This window comes from Schistocerca americana, chromosome 2, assembly GCF_021461395.2.
Source record: "Schistocerca americana isolate TAMUIC-IGC-003095 chromosome 2, iqSchAmer2.1, whole genome shotgun sequence".
NCBI lineage: Eukaryota > Metazoa > Arthropoda > Insecta > Orthoptera > Acrididae > Schistocerca > Schistocerca americana.
In genome coordinates, this window is record NC_060120.1 from 373,572,179 (window position 1) to 373,596,673 (window position 24,495).

Here is a 24,495-nt window from a genome sequence, read left to right on the forward strand (position 1 = left end):
AGCGTTTCCTTCGGCCTCAGGTGTTTTCTGAAGACGTAGTGCTGTCTGTCTTTTCGCCCTTGCCTAAAAATATTCCATAGTTCTACCGGTGATCGGACGCTAGGTGGATTGGTTAGTCGGTCGGTCGGTGCTTAAGCTGCCCCTAGTTCTAATTGCCATCCTGTTACGTGAGAACAACTCTTGGCTGCCTGTCTCACCTTACCTTATGTTCGAGTTACCTTCCCAGGCTGACCCTTGGAATACTTTCTGAGAACCGCTTGTCCTGATTCCTTAGATTGTCATTTTTGTTTTATTGATATTTGTAATTTTCTAATTATTATTGGTGTGGCCTTCAGCCGGACAATAATTTCACTTCTTTGTCGATAAGGACTTCAGCCGTGTTACAGTAAGTTTTTTTAAGGAAAATTGTTTTAAAAGCAAGTGATTTATTTTAAAAATGCTATTTCGAATTGTTTCCCTGACTTCTAGTTCAGGCCTTAAGCCGATTGTTAGTTGAAATTGTTTGAGACCTTCAGCCGAGCAGTAATTTCACCTATTTCGTGATAAGGCCCTGTTTTAAAAGCAAGCTATTTATTTTAAAAGTGCTACTTGGAATTGTTCTCACTTCTAATTCAGGCCTTCAGCCGTTTGTGATTTAAAGTTGTGCGTGGCCTCCAGCCGAGCAATAATTTCACTTCTTTTATAATAAGGCCTTCAGCCGTGTTACAATAAGTTTTTTTTTTGCAAACTTATTTTAAAGGGAAGGTATTTGTTGAGATGTGTGCTATTTGGAATTGTTTTCCTGACTTCTAATTCAAGCCTTCAGCCGTTTCTTATTTGAAATTGTATGTGGCCTTCAGCCGAGTGATAATTTCACTTCTTACAGTTACAGTGCTACAGTTTGTTTTAAAACGAAGTATTTATCTTAACATGTGCTATTTGAAATTGTTCTTCTGACTTCTAATTGAGAGCTTAAGCCGTTTGTTGTTTGAGGTTATTGTTGGTGGCCTTCGGCTCTAAAATTGTGGAAGTTTTTTTTCTGTGATAAGGCCTTCAGACGTCATATAGTCAATTGAGGTTTTTTTAAGAAATTGATTTAAATTTTTGATTTCTATTAATAAAGATTAGGTATTTGTTGTGCAACTGATAGTAACTGATTACGGTCCCATCCACAATCGTAACCTTATCCTGCCCCATCCTGAGAAACCAGCTCAAAGGAGTATTGTTGTTGTGTGTGGTATACAGTGCAGTAATTACGTGTTTCTCTCTATAAATGTTTCAGTGTAATTAGTACTGGTATGGAATGCGATAATATTGAAGCGACCTAAGCTGCTGGTGGGACTTCGTAACCAGCCCAGTAACATGCAGGTCAGCCGCAGCTGCATTAGTGCTGGCAGAAGCTGTCATCGGGCAGCCAGAAGCCACAGCGTTCTGTCGTCGCTGGCTGACCGTATTGCTGCATGGCGCGGTACGTGCCGGCTGCCCACCTCCTGCACACACACACACACACACAGACACATACACACACACACACACACACACACACACACACACATACACACACACACACGACTGAAGGGAGTGTAAATACGCCTTACTCAGCTGGCAAACTAATTCCGCATCCCGCATTCGACGGCGCAATCTGCAGTCCAGAACACACCGGCCACTCACTGCGCAGTGTCGTCTACTAGTTGGAGCCACTTGTCTAAAGCTGGCAGACAAAATCGATGCTTCCATCTGGGTGTGCCGGGGGGAGTATTTTCAGTGGCTGCCGTCACCTGATACACCAGCCCGTCTCCCAGGGTCCAGGGTTCAATTCAGAGAGACTGTGCGCTTTCTGACAGACGCCAGGGGCGAAAACCGTACAACCGCGGACTGCTTTGCGTTGCCTGAAATGACATGCTACGAGGATCGTTAAATACACTACTGGCCATTAAAATCGCTACAGCCGGCCGCGGTGGTCTCGCGGTTCCAGGCGCTCAGTCCGGAGCCGCGCGACTGCTACGGTCGCAGGTTCGAATCCTGCCTCGGGCATGGATGTGTGTGATGTCCTTAGGTTAGTTAGTTTTAAGTAGTTCTAAGTTCTAGCGGACTGATGACCACAGATGTTAAGTCCCATAGTGCTCAGAGCCATCTGAACCAAAATTGCTACACCAAGAAGAAATGCAAGTGATAAACGGGTATTCATTGGACAAATATATTGTTCTAGAACTGACATGTGATTGTATTCTCACGCTATTTGGGTGCATAGGTCCTGAGAAATCAGTACCCAGAACAACCACCTCTGGCCGTAATAACTGCCGTGATACGCCTGGGCATTGAGTCAAACAGAGCTTGGATGGCGTGTACAGGTACAGCTGCCCATGCAGCTTCAACACGATACCACAGTACATCAAGAGTAGTGACTGGCGTATTGTGACGAGCCAGTTGCTCGGCCACCATTGACCAGACGTTTTCAATTGGTGAGAGATCGGGAGAATGTGCTGGCCAAGGTAGCAGTCGAACATTTTCTGTTTCCAGAAAGGCCCGTACAGGACCTGCAACATGCGGTCGTGCACTATCCTGCTGGAATATAGGGTTTCGCATGGATCGAATGAAGGGTTGAGCCACGGGTCGTAACAGATCTGAAATGTAACGTCCTCTGTTCAAAGTGCCGTCAATGCGAACAAGAGGTGACCGAGACGTGTCACCAATGGCACCCCATACCATCACGCCGGGTGATACGCCAGTATGGCGATGACGAATACACGCTTCCAACGTGCGTTCGCGATGTCGCCAAACACAGATGCGACCATCATGATGCTCTAAACAGAACTAGGATTCATCCGAAAAAATGACGTTTTGCCATTCTTGCACCCAGGTTCGTCGTTGAGTACACCATCGCAGGCGCTCCTGTCTGTGCTGCAGCGTCAAGGGTAACCGCAGCCATGGTCTCCAAGTTGATAGTCCATGCTGCTGCAAACGTCGTCGAACTGCTCGTGCAGATGGTTGTTGTCTTGCAAACGTCCCCATGTGTTGACTCAGAGATCGAGACGTGGCTGCACGATTCGTTACAGCCATGCGAATAAGATACCTGTCATCTCGACTGCTAGTGATACGAGGCCGTTCGGATCCTGCACGGCGTGTCGTATTACTCTCCTGAACCCACCGATTCCATATTCTGCTAACAGTCACTGGATCTCCACCAACGCGAGCAGCAATGTCGCGATACGATAAACCGCAATCGCGATAGGCTACAATCCGACCTTTATCAAAGTCGGAAACGTGATGGTACGCATTTCTCCTCCTCACACGAGGCATCACAACAACGTTTCACCAGGCAACGCCGGTCAACTGCTGTTTGTGTATGAGAAATCGGTTGGAAACTTTCCTCACGTCAGCACATCGTAGGAGTCACCACCGGCGCCAACCTTGTGTGAATGCTCTGAAAAGCTAATCATTTGCATATCACAGTATCTTCTTCCTGTCGGTAAATTTCGCATCTGTGGCACGTCATCTTCGTGGTGTAGCAATTTTAATGGCCAGCAGTGTAATTGATGCGACAAATTTTTGTTTTTCTCGAAACAGTACGATTTAAATACGCCATATTGCTGTCAAATTCTTTGGCTATAAAACCCTATTCACAACGAACTCTCCATTCATTTCTATGGCCTTTATCACGTTAATTTGAGAGAAGTGTGTTCGCATCTTTTTGACCACAGAAACGCTGTAATTATTTCTTAATCTTCCTAACAGTATTTCAACAGACTTTGGAGTAGATAGGTTGACTGTCAGGGAGGATATCTAAGACGACTGTAGCCTCGGCTTCGACAGGAGGGGGGGGGGGGGGGGGGGGCTGTTCTGAATTCCTTTGAATGACACATAGCGTGTTGCTACTCCATGTAATGCTATTTCGTTTCTGGTCCAAAATGCTGATCCCATGTGTCATTGCCTGTGACTGTTTCGGAACTAATCGTCACTGCCAACCTCATAACGAATAAACAATCCGTTACAGATGTTCCTTCTCTCCCTTTTATGCTCTTCATTTACGAATCGAGGAACGAAGCGAGCACAATCCTTTGATTACGCTAACTAGTGAACAAGTGTGTCAGCAGTACCACAACAAATGTCAAGATGAGGACTCAGTTGCTTAATTCATATTCGTCAATCACCTCGAAAGTGTGTCGGCATGTCGCAACATTGCAGGCGTCACGTGTGTGCCCAGCTCCTCATACAAGAAAGCGATAAGTATAATTACTATGAACAGTATACCCATGATGGTGAGAGGAGCTGGGCTGGCTAAGCAGGCTGCTCTATAGGGGTGTAATCTGCTGCTGACTGTAAAACAGTGGATAAATAGTGATAGCCCCATCCCCTGCCTCCAACATGACACCGTCACTGGCCAATGGCTATCAATCGTCAGTATAATTAATAAAAACTACCCCTAAAATACACTAGTTTTGTCCATTAAACTAAAAAACGGGATTAGTTATTCATTTCAAACTAAAACTTTATATAAGACAGTAAAAGTGTGGATAAGAACTTGGTCAATCTTGGTACTGGTCGCGTAAGCGCTGGCTGATCTCTGCAGGTGATGGACAGTTAATGGGACGCCAGCTTGGTAACTATGGAAACGACATTTTACTTCGATTCCTCTACGTACCCCACATGTTGTGAAGGCTGGCTGAAACAACGGACGTCATTCATCAATCGTAGAGACGATGCGAAAATCAATCGTACGTCGATCATATATGAAATTAAACGATAACACCGTAATATGCAGCCAAAATGCGTTTATACGCATGAAATTATGTGGTGCCTCTATCATAAAATGAGCGTAATTATGTCGATAAAATAACCTTGACCCCTACTCCCACGTTCCCTTGCAATCCAACATCGGACCGCTGTCGCATTCGAAAGCTCCACAAATCTGGATATTGCACGATTCGACCAATCGGACACAACTTGACCCACAATTTGGTCACTTCAAACTTCATCAGATGATGGTAACTGAAACGACCGCTAAACCTGCTGGGCAGAACAGGTAATTAGGATTGTGGAAAGGGCCAAATAAGGTTGGGGTCAGTTTCACCTTCTAATCGTAATTTATTGTAATTTAATAACACATTTACAACCAAAGCGGCACATAACCGAACCTTTACCAAATGCAACTCTTTCACGGATGAAGGCCTTCAAACTAGAAATTTTAAAAACCAACAAGATAAAAATCCAATTAAAGTAACAATAAAATAGAAAAAAAAAACATCTCGCTGCTAGGTGGAAAGCCTCAAGGCAAGGTAGATAGAACAACCATATGGAAGGTGCAATACCAATGGCTGAAGGCCGCAATTAAGTTTCAAAATTTTAAAATATATTACCATAATCTTTTAAAGGGAGAAGGCCGCAATGTTTAAGCTTGAAAGATAATTTTAAGTATACGGTTACAATACTGAAATCCCACAATTTATTTTACAAAAAATGTAAAAAATAACCGTTTTAAGTAGCTGGAAACAGATAATTAAACACCGATGGGAAAGACAATAAATACAACGGCACTCTGAAGCCTCCGGGGAGGTCGGTCTTCCCCCGTTCACTTAGGCGAGACAGGTGATGAGCCCAACTACACTTGATTCGTCGGAACCCAATCAAGGGACAACCACGGACCGACGGACAAAACGACTTGTTTGCCACCAGTCGGTACATGAGAAGTCAAACACAAATTGTTACGGACGTAATTATCGACAATCAAATATGTACAAACACTCGGTGTTGCTCACAGGAAATCCTCCCCAACAGCGAACCACCGAAACGAACCACAGCATGAATGAACGAGGCCTGGGTACTTAAAACACCTCTCAACTTTGACGTCCTGGTCGGTGAACCACGAAGCTTGTAGCGATCGGAAAGCTCCACACACGCTCCGACACTGCACAGGAACCGGCAGCGGAGCCAGCGACTGCACCGCGCGCAGATATCTTCCCTGGTCCGCAGCAACCGACCAGTCTGCCAGCTGGTCCGTCCCGTCTGCAATGCTGGTGCGACTCCCACTCAGTTCCAGACACACGACGGCGGAAATACTGGCTCGGACCAAGCCTCGCAGAGGAAACATGCCCACTGGCTAACCGACATCCGTGCACCAGGAAAGGATCGACCCAAAATCCACAAGATGGTAATTGAAGGGGCCCAGAAGCGCTCAGAGAAACAGTTACACGTCGCCGGATGAGACGACCGCTCTCTCAGAGCAACTACGCCGACAACATTTAAAATAATAGTCAGTGGGACTAACGCCAACTACACACACAACCTGACAAACATTTGCAGGAAGACCTGAACGATATAACAGCAATTAAGCACTCACGAAGACAAATCTGGAGTCGATGCACACACACACACACATAGCCGGATCATGATCGATCGGCAAGCCAAAACGCGTCGTCTGGTAGGACGACCGACCGACGAAAAAAAGAAAAAGAAAGAGAGTCGGATAGAGCGACTACCATGTAAGCAGGAGATCCCGGGTTCGAGTACCGGTCAGGGTATACTTTTTCAACTGTTCCCGTTGATATTTATCAACGTCTGTAAGCAGCTAATGGCCTGGAGTTCATTGTAATTTCACGCTTCTATTTGGTTGTAATTTTAGACCATTGGTATATTTGCAATACTGTGTTGCGCAACAGAACGAAGCGTGTTGTATATCGTTGAGATTATGTGAAGTACAAACAGTTTCAGCGCCTAATTTCTCGGACCACACCTTCCATTACCAAAACTATCGACCTTTCTAATTGTTGGAAGAAATGCAGAACCAGATATAAAAAAGAGAGGACACTGCGTTAAGTAGCTTCAGAGACTGAGGAGAAATATGATACCATCCATGTGATGCAATACCGAACGAATGCAACACGAAAAACACTGATGAGAAATAAAGATGGACCAGTACAGATTAGTTCGCGTGAACTGAAATGTTACATATTGCATATAAATTAGCAGGAGAATAAAGGGTAGTACTATATGACACGCTATCTTCGAACGTAGTTCGTTCACAAGTAACTGATGCGTGGTTCACTGTGAGCTTATATTTTACTCAGTTAGGACACAGAGGACTTTGTGAATTCCGAAAATAAACCCTCTGACTCCTAAAAATCCGTGAATAAAAAACAGCGCTTCTGTAATTAACGTACTCGTGATGTTCTGTTCCCATGAATAATACCAGATAAGCGGATACATTAAAAATCAACAGTGAAAAATGCTCAATAATCCTCTAACTTTCGATTAAAACATTCATTACTTCATAATCTTTAGAGCCAGAATTTCAAAATATAAATTCAACTTTCGGGAAATATTTATCACCGACTGCTGTTTAAGTGACCTAGAAAGCCAGTAACGTGTGTAGAGTAAATTGGTGCATCAGAGCGTACGGTTTGGACGGCTTAGCAAATGTCAGTAGCTATTAGGGTAAAAAGGCTTGCATTCTGCGGCTAGAAAGCAATTGGGAATTGAGTATTAAGGGCTTTGATTTCCACTCCACGCTTAGTGGCGACTTTCGCAGTTCGACTAATAGGTGGCTTACGATGATTTTACCAACGGGATTACCACTATATCTAGTTAGATTAACTCCTACGATTCATGACTGATTTTGTATCACTGTGTGAGATGCGTCTCAGTGAGAGGTTTCAGAGTAACAGCGGGGAAAACTCACATGAACTTGTTTATTATTTCACAATTGCAGCGGAGAGCGGCATCTTATAAAATGATTGCATTCTTTAGTTTTCATTGCAGAAAATGTATAAATTTTACTACAAAATCATCAAATTGAAATAAAATTGTCGTACTTTTATTCAATTTATTTATTTTGCTAATTTGATATCATCTACATTTGCAAGCACATTTAACTTTAGAATTCGATTAAAGAGACCAAAGTATCTTATCATACTTTTGTATAATTTCTTTTTCTACATCTAGAAAGAGTACAAGGCTCGCTGGATGAGGGGTGCGAGCAGGCGCTGGCCTTTAGAGCGCCCAGTACAATTCGAAGCTGTTCTGTTGTGTTTGGCGCATTTTGTCAAAGGGAGCCTAGGACGATGGCAAAAGTCGCCAGCGAAATTTTATGGTCTGATCACAGGGCAAACATTCCTAAAGTGAAATGGTGACACCACATCCAGTCCCCTTAGCAGGGCAACTACTCACGAGACAAAACTCTGTGGAAAGAGGACAGAATGCAGCGTCCGCCTTGGGAATGGTCGGTTAGAAGAATTTTAAGATAGCGTGAGCGCTCGCCAGCATACTTCAGTAAAAATACAGAATGGGAGGCCTGCAATTAGGTACGCTCTATTCCATGTTAGAGCCGATGCTTAAAACTGGTATGGAAGCGGATTTTCTGATGCTAGAACACGTGCAATTGGGGCATAGATGCGGAACAATGCTTGTATTCGTGTTCTAACATATTTTCTGGCTGCTCCACTTGGAGTAATATGGACATTTCACGAAGCGAAGATAGAGGAGACCATTAACCTGTGGGCGGCGTGCAGAAAAGACACTATGGCCGTGGGAGCCTGAGAATACTTCCCCCGTGGGCGTCGTAGAAAAAGAGGACTTCGGCCAGCAGAGCCGTCAATTAAACGAGTCGGCTACGGGAGCCTAATTGGACAGGTTCCGGACCAGTCAGCGTCCATTCGAGACAACGCACTTTGTTAGGTACAGATGAGATCCTCGGAGCTGCGGGAGAGTAATTCCATACAGGAGTTTGTTCACGCATGTGATCTGTTTTTAAGAGGGAGAGCCGATGTACTTGCAAGTTTAGGGGCGACCAAACAATGACATTCAGGTTTGTTCAGTTTTGTTAGGTTCCCATGCCCGTTCAGTTCCTCAAAGGGAAATTCGCGGAAATCTTTCCTCCACTTCCTCCACTTTGCCAACCCTAATTACTTTCACCCAGCTTGTAGTAGCTAAGTTTATCAATCAATGTAATTGTTACTATCGAACTTTGTCTTTGATTGAAAATAAACATTTTACCTTTGTAAGTTCTACAATTCAAATGTCTACAATTTTTGAGATGTCATGTTATTAGGGGAAGTAATGTGATGAATCCGATACTGAAGGAGACAGATATGAAGTACTCCAATCAGTAAGCCTGGCCATATAACAATATGCATTTAATTCCGTTGCGCACAGATTATAGGTCACTGTTTGGAGGGTATTTTTCTGTGCTGACATAAGTTCCGGGATAGAAATTTATGGTAAGTACTCCCAATGCCTCATTTTGATCACCACACTTCCCAATTTTAGTTATGAGCTACGTACGAATATTAACAAGTGGATTACAACAAGTGCAGTGTCTGAAAGGTCTACGTGCCACATTAAAAAAAGAGCGTTTTAAGTGCTGTTGTGTTCTCGGTAGACTGTAGACTGTTGCAGATCTCTAGACATGATCCAGGTGTCAAACCATGGAGAAAGTCTTTCAAATATGAGTTAGTAATCGGTGCATAGCATTTCTTCCGATCTATGCTTGCCTCTGCAATTCCAAAATTTAAAAGATATGAGAAATGGTTATTGTTGTCTTTAGTTCCACTATTTAAGATGTTGGTAATTTATATCTGTACTCATTTTACCAGAAATAAATTAATACTGTTTATGGCGCTTGGAACAGAAACGTTCTTCCTGCTGCTCTGTCGAAAATTGAAGTTTTTGAGACTTTTTCTTTGTACAAAATACAAGCTGATCCTTGTAAACACGAAAACAGCAACCAGCCATTGCCAATTTACACAAATAACACCGCTACCGCTTTCTAACCAACAGGTTTCTCTTCAGACAGCTGTTCACGTTTATAATTACATTTGTTGCTGTTTACATTAGTTGCTGGAAAAAGCAACCGACAACGAATGTAAACAACCACAAATGTAATATAAACGTCCACAGCTGTCTGTAGATTAGCTTGTCGGTTTGAAACCAATAACGGCGTTATTTGTGTAAATAAACAGCATTATTAACAGTGTTTGGTTGCTGTTCTTTCCCCTACTTGCAAGATTCAATTTGTAAAAATTGGCACCTAGAAACAGTCAATTTCTTGTTATGGTCCTCAGAACGTTCTTAGTAAAGCACTAATTTTGTAATTTGCGTCATCATTTTTGACAGGTGATGCGGTGAACACATAATTTTGTAGTACCAGTAAACCTTCTCAATTTTTTCTATACATGTCTGTTATACTCACAGGGAAAGATACATTGTTTTCCGTTATCCTCAGAAATGTGAGATTTGGTACTTAGAATATATTCACTTCCCACTTCACAATTATTAATCTCAGCTGCGCAGTTTCTGTTGCCTGGTAGATTGGAGATCAAGCTTATAGTAGTAAGCGTGTATTAAACGTCATATGTGTCTCTGCACCGTACATACTACATTACTGGCATATATTCTATGCTTTTAAGAATCATTCACCGTAGCCTGCAAAGATTATTCTCATGGACACAAAGAGATGGCCTCTCTTCCGTAGGCGTACTGTATTGGGTAACCATTTCAGCTGTTTAATTTTGTGTCGTATTCGCCATTAAATTGTAGAAAAAAAAGAGAGCATTTGCTTCTACTATCGTATCGGTTTTAACCTTGACAAATGAAATCCTTTTGCAGGTTAAGAAATAATTGTATACTTAGTATGGCTGAACTGACACACTAACCATTTCAGCTGTTTAATTTTGTGTCGTATTCGCCATTAAATTGTAGAAAAAGAAAGATCCTTAGCATTTGCTTCTACTATCGTATTGGTTTTAACCTTGACAAATGAAATCCTTTTGCAGGTAAAGAAATAATTGTGTACTTAGTATGGCCGAACTGACACACGCTATCACCCATCCAACAATGCTGTATCATTTTGACTTTGGCCCTCATTTCTTCCAGCTGGAGGTGCCGCGAGGAAGCAGCAAACTGCTACTGAGGGCCCGCTATCGACAGCCAGTTGCGACCACTTGTGAATGACGTGCCAGGCGCGTCAGTCTAAATTAGGGCGGGCGAGGCGAAACCCGTGTAGGCAGAGAATGATCCGGGTTGCTCACCCGAGCACCATTACGGGCCTCATCACAGAGGGGTCGAAGCGCGACGCCGCTGGGATGGAGTCATTACGGGAGACAGCCCTCCGCCATATTAGCTTGCGGCACCCCTAGCCACTTCACTGCGATCCAGTAATGAATGCGAGGGTCGTTCCAAAACTAATGCCTGCCACTTACTTTCATCGATTCCAAAAAGGTATAGAAAGCACAGTAACTAAGTCGAATAGAGCAACATTTTAGCTACATTCTGTCAGTTTTATCGTTCTGTATCTCAACTTTGTTGAACACCCGTCTGTCCTTGCTTTAAGACCCTTTCTTCTCACGGACGGGTAGAGGTATCGAGTTTAAATTTATGCCAAATACTTAGGTCTATGGTTTCTTGGTGGTGACAAGAATGTCAAGCTTCTAACTTAATGCAGTCTGAACATATGGCCGTTCATGTCGTTAACTTTGATACTCGGAAACTCACTCAGTTAAACCTATCTACACTGTCCAGTCCTATTAGTGTCACCACCTATCAAATGTCTAAACAGCCATCTCTTGCAGCGCATGCCTATGGGCATGATTAAGTCAGCGACTACAACGGAAAGCCGGCCGCGGTGGCCGTGCGGTTCTAGGCGCTCAGCCCGGAACCGCGTGACTGCTACGGTCGCAGGTTCGAATCCTGCCTCGGGCGTGGATGTGTGTGATGTCCTTAGGTTAGTTAGGTTTAAGTAGTTCTAAGTTCTAGGGGACTGATGACCACAGATATTAAGTCCCATAATGCTCAGAGCCATTTGATTTTTACAACGGAAAAATAAACATATGAGAAGAATTAAACTTTCAGGTAATGAATAGTCATATCATAAAAGAACGCCAAGATGACTTCAAAAGAGTTACAGGTGGTGTTACCAAGTGAATTTGAAAGTAAACTGAAGTCAAAGATGGAAGTTTTTAATCGTTGGTCTTTGTCTAACACCTTCTGCCACTATTGTTTAGGTTAGATTCTAACAGCTACATCTGTGAACCAATAAAAATTGGAGGCATGTTATGTGGAATGTTCCTTTCGAAATGGTCTATACTGCCACCCACTAAAGTTCTTCTATTCTTCCCGAAACCACCTGTGTGTGTGTGTGTGTGTGTGTGTGTGTGTGTGTGTGTGTGTGTGTGTGGGTGTGGGTGTGGGTGTGTAGACAGCTGATACATTTTTTCTGGAAAAATTGTAGTTTGGTAAATGGTCGGCATGAAGCTGTAAACGAAAACAGCAACGGAGTGATGTAAGAGGAATAGCTATGGGTTTATTATGGTAGAAACAATGTAGTTACTTTGGAAAAAAATCACCGCTCTTCCTCTTATATTACTCAGGTTCTGCTGTTTACTGATACCTAGTGGTATTCGGTAATTTGCATACTTTATAGACGCACCCTATAGTACCTGGTTCTGCCTGTTAATATAGAACACATTCCCGAAGATTGTCCTTCATGAAATTTTGTTTTTGTGGGGATCCACAGCCTCCAAACGCTTCACAACAGAAATAGTAGTGCGTAATAGGCTGTAACGTAGACGATCTTTATTTGAATCGAGATATAAGCTAGATTCGGCGACTCTTCATTTTCAACCACATCTGTAATATTACATATTAAATGTCATCACTCTCAAATTATTTTTCACTATGCGTAGAAAGTAGACGTCATAAAGATGGAATCTGGTGAAAAATAATTTGACAATTTCGATATGTAATACGTAATATTATACATTTGCTTGAAAATGACAAGTAATCGGAAGTAGCTAATCGCATGATTTAAACAATGATAATCTACATCACAGCCTACTACAGACATGTTTTATTTTATTAAGTTCTCCTTCACGACAGTATTTTGAAAGTACGGTGTGTGTAAGCCGTGTGCTCGCTCACATAAATCCCTTTGCTTGCGAAACGTCATTATCTAGCTACGGTTTTCGTGGCGTCTCGATAGGTGGCGGCCTTGTGGTACTTCGAGCTTGATACAACTGCGTGCACAGTGGTGGGGACTGATGTTTGGGAAAGAGTAACACTGAATTTCAATCTGAGCTAGCTAGCCATGGAGGTCTCATTGCGCATGGCGGCTGTTCATTTTGAAAGGCGTGCATACGCCTACTGAAGGGTCGCCCCTCTACTCTCCCTGTATAATAGCGGACCTTGAGATCGACTAGATGTGTTTCTTGGGGCCTTGATTTATGGCTCTGGCCACATATGCTGTCCTTAATTCTGCTAGGATTGAAGCAGGAATAGTGGTGATCACCATTCCCTGTGTGCGGTGAAGTGCCCGCCGTCGTTCATGAAAAGCCTGAGCTTTGCTACTGAATTCCGTTTGGTGTTCTTGCCGTAAGCTGATTTGGCTTATACAGCTGGCCGTTGTTTTGGACCTAGCCCTTAAAGTGGATCAGCATCTCGTTAATAAGAACGTGCCCGTGTTAAATATTTAGTCGACTATAACACAGCTGCCAACCGGTGTGGCCGTGCGGTTCTAGGCGCTTCAGTCTGGAACCGCGTGACCGCTACGGTCGCAGGTTCGAATCCTGCCTCGGGCATGGATGTGTGTGATGTCCTTAGGTTAGTTGGGTTTAAGTAGTTCTAAGTTCTAGGGGACTGATGAACACAGATGTTAAGGGTATACGGAACGCCCTATGCTTACAATGTTAAATTGAGCTAAAAGTTAGGAACATTTTATCATTTGTTATTTGGACGATACTCTTGATTTTTTCCCACAGAACGCCGAGATATGTTCTGCTTTTATGCTTAATTATTATTTTTGAAAAAATAATGTATAGTTTTTCAGATATTTTATTTTTTGTAAATGTTAAAAAAACTTACACATTTTAACAAGTATTTTAAAATTTACATCCATTAATACAAAATAATTCCACATATCTTTTAATTCAGATATATTAGAAGGTCTTAAGGAATAATTACAGAAAATTTCATCTTTCTACTATAAATAGGCCCTGAGAAAATGCACCTTATACACAAAAAAACTAAAGTTACAGGAAATTAGCTTAGCAAGATTATTCTTTATATATATATATATATATATATATATATATATATATATATATATATATATATGTATAGACGTACACTCCTGGAAATGGAAAAAAGAACACATTGACACCGGTGTGTCAGACCCACCATACTTGCTCCGGACACTGCGAGAGGGCTGTACAAGCAATGATCACACGCACGGCACAGCGGACACACCAGGAACCGCGGTGTTGGCCGTCGAATGGCGCTAGCTGCGCAGCATTTGTGCACCGCCGCCGTCAGTGTCAGCCAGTTTGCCGAGGCATACGGAGCTCCATCGCAGTCTTTAACACTGGTAGCATGCCGCGACAGCGTGGACGTGAACCGTATGTGCAGTTGACGGACTTTGAGCGAGGGCGTATAGTGGGCATGCGGGAGGCCGGGTGGACGTACCGCCGAATTGCTCAACACGTGGGGCGTGAGGTCTCCACAGTACATCGATGTTGTCGCCAGTGGTCGGCGGAAGGTGCACGTGCCCGTCGACCTGGGACCGGAGCGCAGCGACGCACGGATGCACGCCAAGACCGTAGGATCCTACGCAGTGCCGTAGGGGACCGCACCGCCACTTCCCAGCAAATTAGGGACACTGTTGCTCCTGGGGTATCGGCGAGGACCATTCGCAACCGTCTCCATGAAGCTGGGCTACGGTCCCGCACACCGTTAGGCCGTATTCCGCTCACGCCCCAACATCGTGCAGCCCGCCTCCAGTGGTGTCGCGACAGGCGTGAATGGAGGGACGAATGGAGACGTGTCGTCTTCAGCGATGAGAGTCGCTTCTGCCTTGGTGCCAATGATGGTCGTATGCGTGTTTGGCGCCGTGCAGGTGAGCGCCACAATCAGGACTGCATACGACCGAGGCACACAGGGCCAACACCCGGCATCATGGTGTGGGGAGCGATCTCCTACACTGGCCGTACACCACTGGTGATCGTCGAGGGGACACTGAATAGTGCACGGTACATTCAAACCGTCATCGAACCCATCGTTCTACCATTCCTAGACCGGCAAGGGAACTTGCTGTTCCAACAGGACAATGCACGTCCGCATGTATCCCGTGCCACCCAACGTGCTCTAGAAGGTGTAAGTCAACTACCCTGGCCAGCAAGATCTCCGGATCTGTCCCCCATTGAGCATGTTTGGGACTGGATGAAGCGTCGTCTCACGTGGTCTGCACGTCCAGCACGAACGCTGGTCTAACTAAGGCGCCAGGTGGAAATGGCATGGCAAGCTGTTCCACAGGACTACATCCAGCATCTCTACGATCGTCTCCATGGGAGAATAGCAGCCTGCATTGCTGCGAAAGGTAGATATACACTGTACTAGTGCCGACATTGCGCATGCTCTGTTGCCTGTGTCTATGTGCCTGTGGTTCTGTCAGTGTGATCATGTGATGTATCTGACCCCAGGAATGTGTCAATAAAGTTTCCCCTTCCTGGGACAATGAATTCACGGTGTTCTTATTTCAATTTCCAGGAGTGTATGTATATAGTAAAGACACCGTGTATTCGCTCCAGCACAACAACATATTAATACACAACTAGCTAATTAATTGTTTACTATTGTCTAACGGCTATGACCTCTAATAGACAATGAAATACTGTATTTGCGTGTACTGAATAATAAAAACTGTTTGCATTACCGTGTCGTGTCTCTGTAGCTAGTGTTCCATTAAATACGTTCAGTAAGCGTGCGTCGAATAGTACTGAATAAATGACAACTTTTATCTTTCTACATACGTGTTGAAAGAAGTTTGAAATGAGGAATAACATTTGAACTGTGCTGTCGTAAAGCTAGACTAATGAGATAACGAATGGTGGAGGTCTAGGAATTGCGAGGGAATAAAAGATAAAGTAGGAAGTCAGCGGTACCGGCACAGAGAACAGCCCGAGTCCTGCAAAACACAGAACAGAAGTTCTCATTAGCGACCGGACAAAACAAAGATCAAACTTTGTTTATTCACTTTCTTAATTGTGTACCGCTTCCTTTTGTGCCTCATCAGATATCGCAACATCCATGGCGTCTCATTTACAGACACCACCACTTCCGTCGTAACGATTTCTTTGAGGAGAAACTGCCACAAAGTTAACAGGAGGCAGCATCGTTAGGGAACACCAGGAAAATAAAAACCACTACCACGTGTCAACTTCATTCTTCTTTTCTTTTGCAAATACTTTTTACTTCTTGCAGATTTTTTTGTCTGCAACTGTCAACTGATCCTCTAATGGAAATATAATATTCTCAAATTGGTCATGTATTGCATGAAGGATATATTATGAATTTAGACAATCCCCAGAAGTCATTAACGATAAAAGTTAAACTAATATGAATGTAGGTTCTACACTTAAGTTTCGAAGTCCAGCAGTATTATCCTAGGCCGGTAAGTTTCAAAACACTGCTGCCAGCCAACACACATTCCCGGCGCGGGGTGGCGAAAGTCGTTGACAGAATTATTCAATTTCGGAACCCTTCACCCAAAATTGTCGTTCTGTGTATTTTTTTTACGTTAGATGGTGTTTCAATAAATCCCACACGAAGTAGGGATCAGATAAAATTTTCGGCTTGTGGCAAGTTACGCCATGGGTAGGTGTTTCCAGGGCTTAATGGCACCCGTTACAAGAACAGAGTGTGGCAGAGTACTGTTGTTGATATTGTTCATCGTAATACGAAACTTGAAAGGTTGACGATGTAGGAGTTATTGAGCAAAATACGTTCAGGACGAAATAATAAGATTAATCTAGGTTGCTGTCTGCAACTGGAGGATGGCATAGATGCCCTGCAGTATGTACGAAGCCGTCCTGAAGATACTGACAAAATAGCCAGTCCGAAAAATGCAAAGCCACTGTAATCAAATAAATTTATCGTTTGATTAAAGAACATGCAGAGAGGTATGTATATCATTGAACTCGATGTGCTAGAGTCGACGGAATAATTTCGTTATTGGTTTAGAGTTAATAAAGGAGGTTCCTTGGAGTCCTACTTAGTGCACGCTGTTACATCGTATAGACCGATGTAAGATCGCCATATTTGTAGTATTAAGTTAACTATCAACAATACTCATGCTTTTGAGTTAACAAGAGTTACTAATTAATGAATATGTACCTTATACACTGAAGAGGCAAAGAAACTGGTAAACCTGCCTAACATCGTGTAAGGCCCTGGCGAACGAGCAAAAGTGCAGCAACACGACGTGGCATGGACTCGACTAATGTCTGAAGTAGTGCTGGAGAGAACTGACACTAAGAATCCTGCAGGGCTGTAAATAAGTCCGTAAGAGTACGAGGCGGTGATCTCTTCTGAACAGCACATTGCAAGGCATCCCAAAGATGCTCAATAATATTCATGTCTGGGGAGTTTGTTGGCCAGTGGAAGCGTTAAACTCAGAAGACTGTTCTTGGAGCCACTCTGTAGCAAATCTGGTGTGTCGCATTGTCCTGCTGGAATCGACCACGTCCGTCGGAATACACAATGGACTTGAATGGATGCAGGTGGTCAGACAGGATGCTTACGTACGTGTCACCGGTCGGAGTCGTATCTAGACGTATCAGGGGTCCCGTATCACTCCAACTGCACACACCCTACACCATAACAGAGCCTCCACCATCTCGAACAATCTCCTGCCGATATGCAGGGTCCATGGATTCATGAGGTTATCTCCATTCCTGTACACGTCCATCCGCTCGATACAATTTGAAAGACAGTCGTCCGACCAGGCAACATGTTTCCAGTCATCAACAGTCCAATGTCCGTGTTGACGGGCCTAGGCGGGTCGTAAATCTTTATGTCGTGCAGTCATCAAGGGTACACGAGTGGGCCACTGGCTCCGAAAGCCCGTAGTGATGATGTTTCGTTGAATGGTTCGCCTGCTGACACTTGTTGATGGTTCAGCACTGAAATCAGCAGCAATTTGCGGAAGGGTGGCACTCCTGTCACGTTAAACGATTCTCTTCAGACGTCGTAGGTCCCGTTGCTGCAGGATCTTTTTTCCGACCGCAGCGATGTCGGAGATTTGATGTTTTATCGGATGCCTCATATTCACGGTACACTCGTGAATTGGTCGTACGGTGAAATCCTCACTTCATCGCTACCTTGGAGATGCTGTGTACCATTGCTCGTGCGCCGACTATAGCACCACATTGAAACTCACTTAAATCTTGATAACCTGCCATTGCAGCAGAACTAACCGATCTAACAACTGCACCAGACACTTGTCTTACATAGGCGTTGCCAACCACAGCGCCGTATTCTACCTGTTTACATATCTCTGTATCTGGATACGCATGTCGTTACTAGTTTGTTTGGCGCTTCAGTGTGTATCACTACCTGCCTGTACAAGCTTATCCTGTATCGCAGCAGCCTGATACCGTTGGGAAGCGGAAGTTTGGAGATGTGACGATTAATCAGCATTAGCATCTTGCCATATGCATACTTGCATATATTGTTTTAGAACGTGCGGTCTATATTGTTTAGCCGAGCGGTCTAATTGCGCTACAGTTATGAACGGTGCGGATGGTCCCTGCGGAGGTTCGAGTCCTCCCTCGGGCATGGGTGTGTGTGTTTCTCCTTAGGATAATTTAGATTAAATAGTGTGTAAGCTTAGGGAATGATGACCTCAGTAGTTAAGTCCCATAAGATTTCACACACATTTGGGCATTGTCTATATTGTTTGTAATACGAAGTCCGATTATTCTTCCCGTGCACTGCGACAAATTCCATCGCACTGGGCTGTATTCTAACATGTTCAACAGTCACCCAACTTATCGCTCTCCCATAGCCATCTCTGCACCCGGATTCGTCATATCAGAAGAATAATGTTAACAACAAGCGGACTGAGGTTCAGCGGGAGTTCGTTTTCTTAAATCCAAACTAAACTTCATAATTGTCACTCCCGCTGCAGCCTTTGCGACTTGTGTCATCTCAGAACAATTAATATTCTGAAGCAAAAGGCAATCTGTTATTCTACATTTATTTTTAAATTATTTACGGGTTAAAAAACTCGCAGATACGAAATTTATCCAAATAATACACTTTAAAGTAAACGTCGAAAAAAAGTTTTCACTCTGATGCCTGAAAGTTGGAGGGAAGAAAAAAGTACTTTCCAAAAAGCTGGCATCACAAATATCGAAAAGAAATTGACCAATTGTAGAGTCTGATGTACGACGTGAATGCTGTAGAGATGAATGAGAATGCCATCACAAACGCATTGTGAACTGCAGTTTCCATTGCGATGATACTGCTTCTCGTGTTCAGTACCTTAATTCCTTAATGTATCTCCACGTTTACTAAGTAGATCTGTGGGTTTTTCTGGTGCCATTCTTAGGTGGATGAGGTAGCCTATGGAATCTTCAGCAATTGTTTCTTTCGACAAGGTCGTTGAATGCCAGCCATGGCGTATTCGGTTTATCCCGTAACGAATCTGAACGTGATTGTTTAATCTCAATTTCAAATATTTCAAGCTGACAAGCACGAAACCCACCGCTACTAAGCATAGTTTTCATTTTTGATAGAAAAATGGTGCTCAGATGTTCACAAAAAGTTAATAGGAGATTTGGGAGAGGGAACCAAACACAAAAAGTCGAAAATGTAGTGTTCGCTGATGTATCCGTGTAGACAGCCATCTATGAGACTAGTTTCACAACGCTGGTTTCAAGAAACGAGCTTCGCGACCTACTGTCATTCTGTAAACCAGACTTCACAGTCGTTGGATTAGTGCTGCACTACCATGAAAGATCTCCATCCGGATAAATCTCTCTTATGTATTCGTACAAACGATTTCAGCGTGGTACACTGGACAGTTACGGAGTGCAGTTTGTTGACAAGGAGAGGATGCAACTTTCAACTAGACATATACACTACTGGTCATTAAAATTGCTACACCACAAAGATGACGTGCTACAGACGCGAAATTTAACCAACAGGAAGAAGATGCTGTGATATGCAAATAATTAGCTTTTTATAGCATTCACACTAGGTTGGCGCCGGTGGCGACACCTACAACGCGCAATCATGAGGAAAGTTTCCAACCGATTACTCATACACAAGCAGCAGTTGACCGGCGTTGCCTGGTAAAACGTTGTTTTGATGCCTCGTGTAAGGAGGAGAAATGCGTACCATCGCGTTTCGGACTTTGATCAAAGTCGGATTGCAGCCTATCGCGATTGCGTTTTATCGTATCGCGACATTGCTGCTCGCGTTGGTCGAGATCCAAAGACTGTTAGCAGAATATGGAATCGGTGGGTTCAGGAGGGTAATACGGAACGCCGTGCAGGATCCCAACGGCCTCGTAGCACTAGCAGTCGAGATGACAGGCATCTTATCCGCATGGCTGTAACGGATCGTGCAGCCACGTCTCGATCCCTGAGTCAACAGATGGAGACGTTTGCAAGACAACAACCATCTGCACGAACAGTTCGACGACGTTTGCAGCACCGTGGACAATCAGCTCGGAGACCATGGCTGCAGTTACCCTTGACACTGCATCACAGACAAGAGCGCCTGTGATGGTGTACTCAACGACGAACCTGGGTGTACGAATCGCAAAACGTCATTTTTTTTCGGATGTATCCAGGTTCTGTTTACAGCATCATGACGGTCGCATTCGCGTTTTGCGACATCGCGGTGAACGCACATTGGAAGCGTGTATTCGTCATCGCCATACTGGCGTATCACCCGGCGAGATGGAATGGGGTGTCATTGGTTACTCGTCTCGGTCACCTCTGGTTCGCATTGACGGCACTTTGAACAATGGACGGTACATTTCTGATGTGTTACGACCCGTGGCTCTACCCTACCTGCGAAACCCTACATTTCAGCAGGATAATGCACGACCGCATGTTGCAAGTCCTGTACGACCCTTTCTGGAAACAGCAAATGTTCGATTGCTGCCCTGGCGAGCACATTCTCCAGATCTCTCACCAATTGAAAACGTCTGGTCAATGGTGTCCGAGCAACTGGCTCGTCACAATATGCCAGTCACTACTCTTGATGAACTGTGGTATCGTGTTGAAGCTGCATGGGCAGCTGTACCTTCTCACGCCATCCAAGCTCTGTTTGACTCAATGCCCAGGCGTATCAAGGCCGTTATTACGGTCAGAGGTGTTTGTTCTGGGTGCTGATTTCTAGGGTGTGTGCACCCAAACTGCGTGAAAATGCAATCACATGTCAGTTCTAGTATAATATATTTGTCCAATGAATACCCGTTTACCATCTGCATTTCTTCTTGGTGTAGCAATTTTAATGGCCAGTAGTGTACTTTCTAGTGTAACATCACGTTGCTGACTGTAAGAGAAAAGTGTGTTTGACACTTTTCTCTCTGACTTAACCTCTTCAGTTCTAAGTTTAGATTTGCTAAATAAAAATTGGTATTGATGTTCAATGATTGTTCTGTGGCACTGAAATGTAAATGCATAGGCCGTTGCCGAATTAATGCCAGTGCTACACACAAAAAATATGGATTGCTGTATTATTGTAAAGAAGGAAACGATCACTTTTTCATCAGCGTAGGGTATCTTAGCATACTTCAACGTGTTCTAAATGAATTCTAGTCTAAAATAACTTAAAGCAGACAAAAATTACTTTTATTTCTCGAAGATATGCTGCCTCTGCGATAAACCAATTTGTAAGCAGATGCAGTAAAGCGGATCAACAAGTAAGGATCTACCTATCACACGAACGGTAAAAAAATATATAAATAAATATATAAAAATAAAAACTCTGTTTGTATAAAGTAATGATAAATTGAATGTTTTCAGTTTCTAACTCCTCGCCACACGATGCTACTCCCACATTGGCCCTTTCCCCCCTTTTTTTTTAAGAAGGTTAATGTTATGCATATTATTTGTAGCACAAAATACTCGTCTTTTTCCAATGTCGCCCAGTTGAGCTAACCAATTGGACACCCATAATGTAAAGTATATGCTACAATCAGGCACAGCGAGTTTAGATTATTCCCTGAGCTAGAAAAAATGAAACTGGGATGTAGTGTATATATTGCGTTAGGACTGAGGAGGTTAACACGCGCAAGCTAGCAAGCTTTACCTTCTCTTGTCTCATATCGTTGTTGGAATGCCGTCGTATCGTGCAGACGATGCTTACAATAGGGAGCATCGCGGAGTGAGTGGTGGGTTCAGTGTTAGAAGGTTGAATCTGGATGAGTTAACTTCTGGGCAGAGTCACGGCCGAAGGACCTACGAAAGTTAGCCCTTTCAGTACAAGTTATGAACCCACCATTTTCCAGTTCCTTTAAGTGCCACTGCCTTTCGTATGAAACCACCGATTCTATGTACATATATTTATTAAATTTTAGGTCAATTTTTAATGTTATGTAGGATTACAATTTGTTTTAGGTGTTATGAGTTCATGGAAGGTCCGAGATGTGAAACTGTGTCCAGGAAAAATGCGAAATAGCTTTCATATATATCTCATGAAATGATTGTCGGTTGAAAATTGAATGTCTCAGTCGTTCCAAAGTTTAAAAAAAATTGATTGTTTACTTTTTGCCCTTTTCTTGCTGTATTCGATGCTTACAGCGACAATAAAGGTTAACTCTGTGAAAAATTTCCATATTGAATTCCAAAGTAAAATCAGTTCCTTAAACTAACTGATTGTTTTCTTTTTTGCCAGTTTCTTATTGTATCCGTTTCTCATTAAGATGATAGATTTCAACTGTATGGAAACTTTTGAAATTAAATTTTTGTATATTGTTGGCACTCAAAGGGCTAAAGTGGTTATTATTTAAGCAGCTTCAGGAAGAACATACTAGTTCCTGTTCCAAAGAAGTCACATGCTGAATGTTAGTTTAGTAAGTCGTGGCTACAAAATCCTGAGATGAATTGTTTCCTAAGAGATGGATAAAACTTCTGGTAATGGACTCCGGGGGAGATCAGTTTGTATTCCAGAGAAATTTAGGAACTCAGGAGGCAATACTGACCCTACCACTCATTCTAGGAGTTGGGCGCAAGAAACTCGAACTTACGTTTACAGAATTTGTAGATTCAGAGAACGCTTTTGGCAATATTGGCTGGAATACACTCTTTGAAGTTTTGAAGGTAGAAGATAAAATACAAACTGAAGTTATGGTAGTCATGAAAGCGAGGCGGTGGTTGAGAAGGTAGAGAAACAGGATTGTAGCCTGCCTCAGATCAATCTGTACAGAAGAAATGAGGACACTATAAATTATTCACAAACGGCAAACGACTTGGAAGATCAGTTCAACAGAATGGTTAATGTTTTGAAAAAAGGATGTAAGAATAACACCAACCAAAGTAAAAAAGGGATCTAATTTAAATCAGGCGATACTGAAGAAATTAAAGTAGTGAATTGGAGTAAAAGTAGTAGGCGAGTTTTGCTATTTGAGTAGGCGAATAACTGAAGAAGTGGAGCCCTCGACGCGCGCACTTGCATGGTGACCATCACAGAAACTTTTTCTATTACCTTTTCGAAAGGTTTAGTAATTCTATCTAGGAATCACGTGATGTGGGCTTGTGATGATGTCCGTACGGCTGGATGCGATCACCCACTAACACGGTCCCACTTAGGATATAGTAAACAGAAAGCGATTGAAGAAGAATAGCAGTCAAAAGGGGGGGGGGGGGGGAGGGAGTTGAGCGCGATTCGAGAGGGTAGTAGTAGGGCTTCTGGCGGGTTTATGCAACCAATAGCGACAGTTCTTGATACATCGGTGTTAGGAAATGTTATTATTACACTGTACGTAGGTTATCGTTGTATCCTCCTGGCCGGAGTGGCCGAAATGTTCTAGGCGCTACAGTCTGGAACCGCATGACCGCTACGGTAGCAGGTTCGAATCCTGCCTCGGGCATAGATGTGTGTGACGTCCTTAGGTTAGTTAGGTTTAGGTAGTTCTAGGGGACTGCTGACCTCGGAAGTTAAGTCCCATAGTGCTCAGAGCCATTTATTTTTTATCGTTGTAGCTGGCCAACGATGATGTCTCCCGGGCCAGCTTCAGCATCAGCATACCTGTAACAAGACAAAGAAGTCATCAGAGAGGTCAATCCGATCATAAAAACGGCTTCTAGGTGTACAATCTAACGATGGGCAAAGCATAAAGGATATAAAATGCAGATTACCAATAGCAAAAAAAATCTTCCTGAAAGAGAGAAAGTTGTTAACATGGAATATAAATTTCAATATTAGGAAGTCTTTTCTGAGAATGTTTGTCTATATTATAGCCACGTATTGAAGTAAAATGTGAACGATCATCAGTTCAGAAAGGAAGATAACATAAGCTTTTAAAATGTGCTGCTATCGGAGAATGATGAAGATTCGATGGGTAGGTTAAATAACTATTTGAAGAGGTACTGAATCGAGAAAGGGTAAAAAGAAAATATAGCACTTCTTGCCTAAAAGAAGGTGTCAGATGAAAGGACACATTCTGAGGCGTCAAGAAATCCTCAATTTGGTCGTGGAAGGATGTGTGCGGGGTGAAAATTGCTCAGAAATGAAGGT